Source organism: Notamacropus eugenii, chromosome 4 (genome assembly GCF_028372415.1).
Source record: "Notamacropus eugenii isolate mMacEug1 chromosome 4, mMacEug1.pri_v2, whole genome shotgun sequence".
In the NCBI taxonomy this organism is placed as follows: Eukaryota; Metazoa; Chordata; class Mammalia; order Diprotodontia; family Macropodidae; genus Notamacropus; species Notamacropus eugenii.
In genome coordinates, this window is record NC_092875.1 from 50,151,152 (window position 1) to 50,163,290 (window position 12,139).

General features: G+C 54.2%; 1 protein-coding gene across 7 annotated transcripts in view; it reads left to right on the forward strand.

The window, feature by feature from the left end:
* The window catches only part of FBRSL1 (fibrosin like 1), a 297,437-nt gene that overhangs the window by 244,942 nt on the left and 40,356 nt on the right, over nt 1–12,139 (forward strand). The window contains exon 1 of one of the 7 annotated variants that reach the window (XM_072600796.1): nt 4,693–5,146. The exons of the other annotated variants lie outside the window; for them this stretch is intronic. The gene's annotated coding sequence lies outside the window, so the exon portion shown is untranslated. Of the gene's footprint in view, nt 1–4,692; nt 5,147–12,139 lie in introns of those variants that run through there. 7 annotated transcript variants of the gene reach the window in all.

Sequence of the window (12,139 nt, forward strand, 5' to 3'; positions counted from 1 at the left end):
TTGAGACATGTTACAAAAGCTATAGGAAAGGAAGACTTTAGCAATGGTACCTGTCCTGCCCAACCTCCCTCCTTCTCCCAGGCCTCCCTAGGAAGGGTGTGGCCCATAAAGGAAAGGGGTGAAGGTGGTAATCTGGTGACCTGTGTGATGATGTCTGTGTCAAGTTGTATTATGGACATGCTGGGACAGTTACTATTTCCTTGATTTTCCCTTTTCAGGGGAAGAGAAGGAAACTGTTATGGCTAGGAAAACCTACTCAATTTGGTGACTCAGGGATATGTGTTCAAATGCCCAGCTCTGCTGTGGGTTCTCCATGGAGAGTCCTATGCTCACATACTTCCCTTTTTTTGGGTCATACATTTCTTGGATGAAACGTTTTCTTCTTCATAACTCTTTGCATAAATTCATAATTTCTTGTATTGCACTTTGCTCACTTTCACCTCTCCATTTCTCTTTATTAGCTGTCCCTCGGTATATAGTGTCTGTATATTCTGGTTTTTCCTTGTAAATTAACCTTAGAAAACACTCTTGTGTGGTTCTGAGTGTGTTTTGAAAGGAAGTAAGGTGTCCAAGGGAGGTGGGTACTGGAAATAGACTCTTGGATCCTATGTCAGGTAGCAGAAGGGTTTAGGGGTTGTAGGCTTGTAGGATGAATGAAGAGGGCAGCTAGGTGGCACCCAGCCTGGAATCAGGAGGACTTCAGTCCAAATCTGGCTTTGGACACCAGTGATGTGACCCTGGAATTTGGAGATGGGGAGAAGAGACCTGTCCCCAAAGGCCCAGATGGCTTTGATGCAAGTACGGGATGATAAGTGGATACAGGAAAGGAGAAGACTGGCAGCCACCCCATAGCTCCTTTCTCCCACCCTTAGCTGTCTTCCCTTGCTTGATCTTACAGGCCTCTTAGAGCCCCCAGTCCTTCATTTCAGTTTCTTCAGTTGGAGGTGGGGGGGAGGAGGTTTAGAATCCTCCCCTAACCAAGGTTTCCAGTGCCATCCTGCTATGGGGCCAATCAGGTCTTCTGCCTGCCCTCCCCCTCCCCCTCCATTTGGGGACTGAATGGATTTTCTCCCGGGGGATAGTGCCTGCCCTTGGCTTTCAGCCAGCATCCTCCTCTGAGACTGATTATCCTCAGCTTGCACCAGCATCAGATCCCCTGGCCCAGTGCTAAGGGGCACACAGAGGGCAGGCTGGCATGTGTTGGGATAACCCCTCCAGGGTGTGCTGTACTTTACAAAGTACTTGCCTGAACTCAGAAAATATCCCAGTTGGAAAGTAGCTCAACGGCTACATCTAGTCTAATCAAACCTGTAGCTGAACCAGAATTCCACCCCCAGCCCAGGCCCAGCAGCCAAGGAGTTAGAGCAGAAAGAGACTTTAGAAGTCACCTACTCCATTGCTGTCAAACTCAGACAGACAGCTGAGCTGGGGGAGCTGCCACCACTTCATTCAAATATAAGGATCTCTGCAGGCCAAGTATTGACTTTGAAAACCAAGTATTAACATTTGTTGTTGTCATTGAGGCCTTTCAGTCTTGTCCAACTCTCCGACATCCTATTAGGAGTTTTCTTGGCAAAGATACTAAAGTGGCTTGCCATTTTCTTCCCCAGTTCATTTGACAGATAAGTAAACTGAGGCAAACAGTGTGAAGTGACTTGCCCAGGGTCACACAGCTAGGAAGTATCTCAGGCAGGATTTAAACTCAGGTCCTTCTGACTCCAGACCTGGTACTTTATCCACTGTGCCACCTAGCTGTCCCATCTGAGTTCTCTTGTATGTTTATTTAGTTAAATATTTCACAATTAAAATTTAATCTAGTTCAGCTACACTTGGGAGTGCCCTGAGCCACAATTAATTACACCAGGAAGTTTCACGTTGGACACCTCTGCTCTGGTCTGAAACTCTTCCCCCACTTTACAGGTGAGGAAGGTGAGGCCTAGAACTGGGAAGTAACTTGCAAATTGCCTGTGGCAAGATCCTAATTCAGGTCTTCCTTAGCACTTGGGCCCACAAGCTTTGCCAAGACTTGCCATCCTTTGTTTCCTGTGAGCGCTGACCAGGGGGGCAGGCCAGGTATCACTGGCCATTTTACAGATGAGAAACCTGAGGTTCAGATCACTGAAGTGATTTCCTACCCTCCTCCTCCCCAAAAGTACTTGTGGAGGAGCTGCTGAGATCCAAGTGGAGGTCCCTTCATTCATTTATTCAGTCCTTATTTAGATAAGTAGTGACTGCTCATGAGGTCAATCCAAAGACAGATGGGCCAGGGGCCTGCTTTCAGGAATCTTAAAAGCCCATGGGGTCCAGGGGAAAGTACAAATAACTGTGAATCCAGAGACAGCATGAGGAGGAGGGGGCCAAGCAAAGGGCTGTGAAAAACCTGAGAGGCAAAATTGTCACTCCTGCAGTCATCTAGAGGGGCAGAGGGGCAGGGAAAGCTACCTGGAAAGAAAAGGAGGGAACTTCAACCAAGAGAAATGGAGTAGGATGGAGGCACAACCCATTCCAGAGTGGGTAAGGCTAGATTGAAAGGGAGGTAGCCATCCAGTATGGCTGGAACTGAGAGCCAATGAAGAGGAACAGTGAGAGAAAAGTGGGGGAAGAGAAAGTACCTACTGTGTGCCAGGGATTCTGCTAAGCACTGAGGGAGTGTTTTGGAGCTGTGGAAGGCACTGAATGTAAGGATGAGGAGGGCTTGTTTTCTTGGAAGATTTCTGAGAAACTCAGTTAGAGGGGTTGGTGCTTTGGGGAAGGAGTGGTGAGGCCAGTGAGAGAAAGCAGTCAGATGACAAGGTTGCAAGCCCGGGTGACTATGAAGGTAACAGTGCCATTAGGGGGATCTGGGAAGGCGAGGGCAAAGAGAACAAAGGAAGGGTGGAATTCTGGTTCAGCTCCAGGTTCGACTTGGCTAAATGTAGCCTTTGAGCAGCATCAATTTTAAACCCAGAGCTCTTTGTCCTTGGCCACGTATCACACTGTGTTTTCACGAGGGAGTAGATGAAATCATCAGGGGGCTGTTGTCCTTCATTCTCAGAGGACCAGAATGATATCACCATGATAAAGTCAAGTTTCAGTGTGTCCAACTGTGGCAGATCAGACCAATATGAGCTCGGAGTGCTGTACCACAGATTGGGCCCAGATGGTCAGTGTGAACATTTGGGGTGGTTACTCCAAATTTGTGCATCCTACGTTTCCTTTGTGCTGTCTCAATTCTGCTTTGCTCATAGAGCACAGCACCTTTTCTGATGTGGGCACGCCATGCTGAGCGGTCCTGTGCCAGTGTCTCCCATGTTGCATAGTCAAATCCAGAGTTCTTGAGAGTGTCCTTGTATCGTTTCTTCTGGCCACCATGTGACTGCCCAGAGGTGTAAAGTGTAACCATCTTGATGGTGTTGGACAGGGTTGAAGAGGATTGCGTGGTGAGCAAGTAGAGGCTTATTATATATATGCGTTACTCTGGTCAGGATGGTCCAGCCGTAGGACACTTCCTCTCTGGCCTCAGGTTGTCTGACTCCTTCCCCTTCCTAAAATGTACCCCCTCATCACCTCCATCTCCTAGGATCTCTAGCTTTGTCCGGCCAGCTCAAAGGCCTGCTGGGCATTATGGTCCCTCCCAAAGCCATCTTGTGTCTCATTCATCTGTATTTTATGTTTCATTATCTTGTCACTCACTTCACTCCCCTCCCTCCCAACAGAATGTAAGTTCCTTGAGGTTAGGGACTGTTTGGGGAGTTTTTTGGTTTTGCATCTGTTAACAAAGTAGGTGTTCATCAGGGCTTGTGTCATTCTTGGGATGGGCCTGGGCAGTCACCAGGTCTGACCCGGTAGGGTCAGGGGGAGGTCTTACTAGGGCGAGAGCAGGCCAGGGCCAGGAGAGGGGGGCCGCGGATGCAGTAAGGTCACGGGCAGGGAGATGGGCCTGGCAGAGGGAAGCCAGCCGGGGCGCCCTTCCCCAGACTTGTTTTCCGAAGGGGAGGGAATAAGCGCCTTGTGGCAGTGCCAGGCACCGTGCGGGCGCTCTGCCCCCGGCCCTCTCCCGCGGACGGGATGCCCGTGCGGGGCCCAGACCGTCACCCGTAGACATGGGGGCCCGCCCGGGGCTCCCGCCTCCGCCCTGGCCTGAGCTTGCCCGCCGCCGGCCTCCTCTGGGTGCCCCTCGCCGGGCCTGCCTCTCTCGCCCGGGCTGCCTCCCAGAGCGCGGGGCTTCGGGGGGCCCCAGGCGGACGCCCCGGCCTGCCTCTCCGGGTGCGCACGTGCGGCTCCGCGCCCCCACCCCGACCGGAGCCCGGAGCTGGGGGATGGGAAGGAAGAGGGCGAGGAGGCCCCCTCCGGCAGCTGCTCCTGGGAACACCTCCGAGGCTCTGGGTCCGCGGGAGGTGGGGGCAGGGGCGGGGGGCCCTTCGGGGGCCGGGAGCGGGCCGCGCGGCGGAGCCGACTCGAGGTCTGGGGTCAGCTGGGGCTGGGGGCGGGGAGGCTCCGGGAGCCTGCTGCGGCCGAGGGCGGGGAGGGGCGGGGATCCTCGGGCGCTGGGGGCGGAGCCAGGGAGAGGGAGGGGCGGGGCAGGGGTGGGGCCAGGCCGGGCGCAGCCGCGCTGCGGAGCCGCCCCGCCGTCGGCGGATCCGTGCGTCTTGGCTGGATTAGTCGAGCCTGCGGGTGCTGAGACCCGGCCGCCCGCGCCACAGCCCCTGCTCAGTGTCCAGCGCCGCCTGCGAGCAGGCGGGAGCCCCGGAGCCGCGGACCCCACGCCCGGGTTCGGATCAGGGCACGCGCTGGTCGGCCGCGGGGCCATGGCCCCCGAGCCCTAGAGCTCTCCGAGCGCAGCGCGGTGGTGCCGGAGCCGGAGGATGCGCCCCCCGCGCCCCCGGACCCTGGGCTAGGGCTCGGGCGCAGGGGCCGCACCGCTGCCGCCCCCCAGACCGACGGCCCCGCGGGCGCCGAAGGGGAGCCAGGCCGCCGCCGCGCCGGGAACCGGTTTGAGCCGAGCCGGACCGGAGGCGCTCCCCCTCCCCCCAGCTGCCCGCCCGACTTCCATGCTGCCTGCCCGGGCTGCCCGGCGCCGGCCCGAGGACTAGCCCTTGCTGGAGTCCCGCCGAGCTGCGAGCTGACCGGCCGCTCGGACCCGGACCGACCCAGGCCCCGCCGAGTGGTGAGTTGTGAGCGGCGCTGCCTTCGATGGGAACCGCAGTGCCCGCCTCCCCCTCCCCGCAGGCTCGCACCGCCGGGCTTGGCCGGGGGCGCCCAGCCACCCCCGGGAGCCCGAGGGCCCAGCGCGCCGCGGGGTGCCCCGCCTGAGTGTGGCCGGCGCCCTTGGGCCCCGTGTGGGCACGGAGCACATGGAAGGAACCGAAGCGTGCGCGCGGACCCGGGCTCGGCCGGGAGGGCGTGCCGCGGCCAGTGCCGGACCAGGGGCCCCCTTGGCAGGGAGGGAGGGAGGGAAGAGGCCGGGAGCCTTGTCCACGTGCCTGGCCGCCTTTGTGTGGGGCTGCCCCGTGTGCGCAGCGGGTGTGGAGGTGCCGCTGACCTCCTCGGGCCGCCTCTGCCTCCCTGGGGGGCTGGACTGCTGGGACGGGAAGGGTTTCTGAGTTTGCTTTTTCTTCTCTGCCTGGGGCAGGGTCTTGTGGGGAGGGAGGGGGAGGTAGAGTCTGCTCCTGCTTCTAAGGAGCTCTTCTTTCCTTACGGTATTCTGCCCCTGGCAGACTCCCGGGGTCCTTGCCCCGGGCTGATCTCGAGTTCCAGGCTTCCTGAAAACCGTTGGGGATGTGGATCTGGTGTGGCTCGGGCACCGCTGCATGCCCCCTGGCCTTAGACTGGGCCTGGGCCACTGGGCTTTAGCCTGGCAGCCTCCAAGACAAAGCCCGTTTCTGACCCTGCTGCTTGAGGAGGTGGGCTGGGAGCCGGGATTTCACCTAGTGTCCCGGGATGGGAGGAGAGAGGTTTACTGTTCAAAGTGGTGGTCCTGCCAACCTGAGAGAGGAGCGCTTTGAAGGACTAACCCTGGGCACTGAAGACCTTGCTCCGGTGTCTGCTAGCCTGCCTGCTGTGAAGCCCCTCACCCTCCCCCATCTGATGACCTTTGTCACCCTGAGACGTTGTGACCCATTGACCTCAAAAGACAGGTCCTTTTTTTCCCTTCCCGCCGCCTGCCTGAGCAGGTGGTGTCTACTGGAGCCTGGAATGATCTGAGAGGACCCAACTGATTAGTGACCGCTTAGGCTTGAGTCACTGAGTCAAAGCTGGCACTAAGGAGAGGCAGCCCCCCTGGGGACTAGGACACTGTCCTGATTGGGACTTTCACTCAGTGGAGGAGGGGAGGCATCAGCCCCCTCTCATTCTGGGGTGTTTCTTAAGACTGATCACGAAGGAATTGCACGGTTTCTGTCTGGCTATTCCCTCTTCTGCTCCTCCTTCCTCACCCTTCTCCTCCCTTCCCATAAAATCCAGCAGACTCCCCTACCCCAGGTCTTAGCCACTTCCTGGGAGACAGAATTTGTCTCTTTGGAGTTTTGTGAATTGACAAAGTGGGGTTCAGAGGTCATTGGCAACCCGGGAAAGAGGACAAAGCACCAACCTAGCCAGACAGTTGCCAAGAGTTCCCTGGATTTGAGATAGCCAATACTTTGGCGTTTGAGGTCCTTTCCCGCCCTCCCCAGGGCCTGCATGGGCCACCCATTGTTTCAGTCTGTTGAATGCACCTGGGACGTTGGCTGTGGAGCCAGCCCTGGACTTCCCTGGGCCCTGAGAAGCCTGCAGAGCCTCAAGGTGCATGCAGCATGTTGTCCAGGGAGAGGACTTTGCAGATGCTAGGGGTCATTGGCCGAAGGACAAGCGGCCTTCCCCATCCCCACCCTCAGCCCTGGCGGTTCGGTACTGTGATCTCTCTGGGTGTGTGTGACAGGAGAGCACACAGGGTAGGGGGGCATGATGGCGGACCTCCTAAGAGCAGCCTTGTGCAGTGAGTTTTGATAGTATTAGGGGCTCCACCGTGTGGCAGCTGATGGCCACTGCATAGACTGCTCATCGCAGCAAGGGGGGCGCGCTTCCATTCTGAGGTTGGGAAAAGTAAACCAGATGCCTCCCTCCTACAAAGAGGTCAGGGATTTGCAGAGGCTTCTTCAGAGGCTGTCTAAGGCTTCAGAACCCATCCATGCCCAGTCTGTCCGAGCATTTGTATTCCAAATCAGTGTGGTTTGATAATAACCAGCCAGCCCTGTCTCTCCCGGTTTCTGGGTATAACTCCCTAGGGGTGGTAGGCGCTTGCCCCCAGATTTGGGGGGAGGTGGTGATCAAGCCTTCATAGGTGTCTTCTTTCAACCAGAAGATAGGGCCCCCTGCCTAGAAGAGCATGCTGCTACCTCCTTCTTTGGCTCTGCCCAGAAAGGAGAGGGCCCCAGGTACTTGCTTGGGACCAGGTTGGTTTCTAGAGAAAACTCTTTAGGAGATTTATTCTCATGTGTCTGAAAAGAGTTGGCCTATCTGGGAAAAAGGAAACCCAACATACTCTTTGTGGAGTACCTCATTGTCCAACCACATGGAGCTCTTTGGGGCTGCAGAGGCAAAAGCTGTAGGACCTGTGAGCCAAACCACCCTCATTAGGGTAGTCTCATTCCTTCAACTTCACACTAGGGGACATCCCCAAGTCTGGCCATGGACCAGTCACTTAAACCTTTAGCCTGATATCTCTCAGCGTACTAGAACTTGCTACGCCCACTTGGAATAAAGGACTTTGCCCCCTAGTATCCTTTCTTGCCTTTTGTACTGGAGCTTGGATTTCCCTTCTCCTGGAAATGTCATGAGAAGGCCCCCCCCAAGTGGCATTATTCATATCCCTGAGCTCATTTCTTTTATCTGCAACTGTAACGATAAGGCCAGCCAGGCTTGGCCAGGATGATAAGATGCCTGTTAAAAGTTTATGCTGATCTGGGTGAGTTCGAGCCCCTCCCTGAGTTGGAGGCTAATGAAGATTTTAATGGGGAGATCTCTCAGAGATTAGAAAAGCTCTTTTGTCTCCCCTGGATGCTGTTACTCCCTGTGCCCCAGCCAGCCATCTGGGGCTGTGGAATTGGGGGATCAATCCTGCTGGCTTCAGCTCAGCACTAGCACACTCTCTGAGAGCCTAAATACAAAGAGAATCTTGAGCTGGAAAGGACCTCAGAAGCCCCTCATGACCTGAACATCAAGCCCAAGCAGTGTTGGGGCCAACAGTCCCATCTGGGTCTGCCCTCTGAACCGTCTTCCACATGGCAGCCTTTCAGATACTTAAAGACGATCCCCCTCTTCTCCAGGCTAAATACCCCCTGTTCTTTCAAGTAACCAAAGTTGCATTCAGTTCAGTTCAGCAGGTATTAAGTGCTCGTACAAAACAGCCATACAGAGACCAAAACCCGGAGAATCTGTACTCAATTTGTGTTCCCCTGCTCCTCTGGTCACCTTCCTCTGGGTGCTGTCCAGCTTCTCAGTACCCTTCCTGAAATGCCATTTCCAGAACAGCACAGCACAGCACTTTAAAGGAGATTGCACCAGGGCAGAGTGCATCGGGACTATCACTTCCTTATTCCTGGAAACCAGGCCCCTCGCAAGATAACATTGGCTTTGTTCCTCGGAGAAGCCTTGCTGGGCTGCCAAGTCGTCTGAACCACCCCAGTTCATGTTACATCATACCTGACCTTGTACAACATCTGCCTGTTGTCTTCCCCCCTATCAGACTATGGGCTCCTCCAGATCCCACTGGCTTCTCTCCTGCCTGCTGACCCGATGCTGCCTCAACCCAGCTCTGGCAGGGTCAGTAAACCTGGACTGGATCCCATGCAGAATGAATGACACCCCAGCCTGATCCCTGCTGGGACCTTTGAGGATACACACACAGACCAGAAAGCAGTCCACAAAAAAGGACAGGTCAGATCAGAACCCTCAGCTTGTGGTCAGACAGGGATTCATCTCCTAGAGGGAGAAAAGCTGGTAGATGATCCCTATTCAGCCTGGATGGAATGAAGAACACTGTCACAAAATGGCATTACCAAAGAAATCATCCCTTTGACAAGAAAGACCCTGAGAAGTGGCACAAAGCCCCTTGGGGAGGAGACTGCTTTGTTGTGGGTTCTGTGGCCCAGGGCCCTTTTGTTCTCAGACTTAGCACTCATACCATTGACTTGAAATGACTTGCCTGAGTGTGGCACAGGCAGGATTTGAAGTCAGGTCCTCTGACTCCCACATCCATTTTCCATTGCTCCTCACTGCTTCTGTGTCATTGACCTGGGACATGGTTGAGTCCCTCTGGTAATACAGAGGTCTGAGGTCAAGAACAGGCCACTCAGTTAAGTTAATGGCCTGGTTTCCATGGCTAGAGCTGGACTTGGGGTGGGAGCCAAAGAGCTCACCTTCCAGGCCCCAGCTCTGATTCCAACCCTTGAGAAGTAGATACCCCAGTGTTGCTCACCCCTCCCTCCTTTCTAGTCTGGCCTCTGGGCATTGAGACAATGACCCATGACCCATGACCTGGTCTAAACCCTTGGGGGAGAAGGGGGAAAGCCTCCTGTGGTTGACCTCAGTTCTCATTACAACAGAGGGCATTATTTCTCCTTACATTCCTTAACTGACAGGAGCATTAACCTAACTCAATGACAGGGACTGCTGCTGGCTTTGTCCCCATTTTAAAGACCAGGAAACCCAAGCTTTAGGAGATAGTATCTTGCACAAGGCAGTATAGCTAGCAAGTGTCAGATTCAAACTGAGATCTTCTTGACTTTGCTCCCACCCTCCTGGCCCTCCTCCTTGTTACTACTCAGGGCCATAAGGGAGCATCTGGGTTCTAGGATAGAGCCATGAGGACAGGACAAAATGAGCTCCATGCTTACTTTGGGGCAAGGGGAAGAGAAGGAAACCGTCATTTACTGTGTGCCGAGCACTATACTAAGTGCTTTACAGTAGTGTCTTGTTTGATTTTCACAACAACCAAAGGAGGAAGGTACTATTCTGATCCTCATTGTACAATTGAGGAAACTGAGGCAGACTGAAATGACTTGTGCTACCAAGTGTCTGGGACTGGATTTGAAAGGAGGCAGGAAGAGCAGAGCTTCCTGGGGCCCTGGTTGACTGGGAGCAGGGCTCCAGAGTGTATCGTTTATCATCTGCAAACTCCTGAAGAAGGATGGCCTTGACCAGCGATAACTAATCATTCCGTGGGTTAGAACTGGCTTCCCAGTAGAGCAGGTCATACAAATGAATGCTAGTAAAAAAGCAGTTTAAGGAAGAATCGAGAGAGATGTCAGTTCAAATCCTGGCTGTGGAGTATTTGCTAGCTGGGTGACCCTGAATAGATGACAGGGCCTCTCTGAACCTTAGTCTCTTCCCTGATAACATAGTAATACAAAATCCTGCTTGAACCTAGGTTTGTTGCTAAGACTCAAGTGAGTAAGTAAAGTAAGTATAAGTAAAATTTGGGGGGACTTAAAAATTTCATTAAAATGTCTGTCATTATCCCATTTTGCAAGGTAGGAGACCTGGGTGCAAAAAGGGAAAGTTACTTACCCAAGGTCACGCAACTACTAAGTGGTACTAGACCCCTGTTGTTCTGATTCCAAGTCCAGTATTCTTTGCCCTGGACTTTATCTTGTCTCTCTAAGGGGAGACGAGCAGCTGCAGAGTGTGGTGCAGGGGCAGCCCAAGGCAACAGAACAGCTTTAAGACTGTCACTGGTAGATTAGAGATAGTGATAGTGACACAGTGATTGTCTGGAAGGAATCCTAGCAGTCATCTGGTCCCACCCTGAGGGCAAAAGGCACCAAGTGACCTACCCCAGGTCACACTGAGAGATAGCAAAACCAGGTTCTCAGATTCTGATTCCATGATGCCAGGCTGTGTCCAGTCAGTAGCCAGCTGGCACTGAACCTCCAGCAGAGACCAGGTAGACTGCCCTCCCCTCATTGTCGTATCTCCCTTACATCTGCCAGATTCAACATCCCAAGCGCCTGGGTCACTCCTCTGCTCAGAAATTCTCAGTGAGTCCCAGTTACCTCCACGAGGAAAGCCTGAGTCCTCAGCCCAGCATTTCAAGTCTTAGGTGACTGGCATTCCTCAGTTCATTCTCTACTCCACTACACCGACCTTGGCATTCCATTTCTGTGTGGCCCCCATGCCTAAAACCCAGTCCCTCCTTCCATAGGCTTCCCTGAAGGCATTAGGCATCCCTTCTAAGTACCACCTTCCCTCATCCCTCCTCTTGTTAGAGCTGGTGTTCTTATCTGAACTGTGCCTCACTCTCAGTCCCGAGGAGAACATAAAATTCTGGAGGGCAGGGGCCATTTCTTTTCTGTCTTGATAGCACCAGGGCCCAGCACATAGCAGTTCCTTGCACATAGTAGGCCCTTAGTAAATGAATGGCAAATTGAGTTGATCCAGTTGAGTTTCTGGGGCATACTAGTGCCGCTGACCCTGGGGGCAGTTAGTTGGAGAGAGAGGCCTATCCCCCTATCCCCTGTGCCACATTACTGCATGTCTTAGCTGATGTCAGACAGGCAAATGAGCACAGCAGTTCAATAGTCAATCAACAAGCATTGCACTTTGCTATGTGATAGAGATACCATTCAGCAGACAGGATGGTCCCTATTCTCTCGAAGCTTTTATTCTGTTGGGAAAAGGCCCTATGTGAGTGGGAGCTGAGAAAAGAGATGTGTGCTGGTGACAAGAGCTGAGTTCGTTGGGTCAGAACTGAAGACTTAGGGGTTCGCTCTCAAGGTCTGCCCCGAATGCAGTGCAGGCCTTCTCTGAGTTCAGGCAGGAGAGCGGAAGCTGGCTCCTGGAGGTAGCCTCCTGAGTCACGTTGGTCTTCACCTTGGAGGGGTGGAGGAGGTTGGCTGGCGCTGAAGGTCACACCATTGAGCTGCGTTGTCCCCAGAGGCTCTGGGCTCATTATCTCTCTGAGCAGATGCAGGGTCTCAGGGCTGATAAGTTGGAGGAACGCTCCTCATTCCTGATTCAAGCCCTGGCTTCATTTCATTAACACCGGACATGGTGGGCTTCCTGGCACCAAATGGTTGCCCCCTAGAGGGGCAGGACTTGGATATAGCTTGGAGGGACAAGCCCTGATCTCCCCCTATTCCGGAACCTCTGATGTTCCATGGTCTTTGTGGGAGGTGCAGGGGGG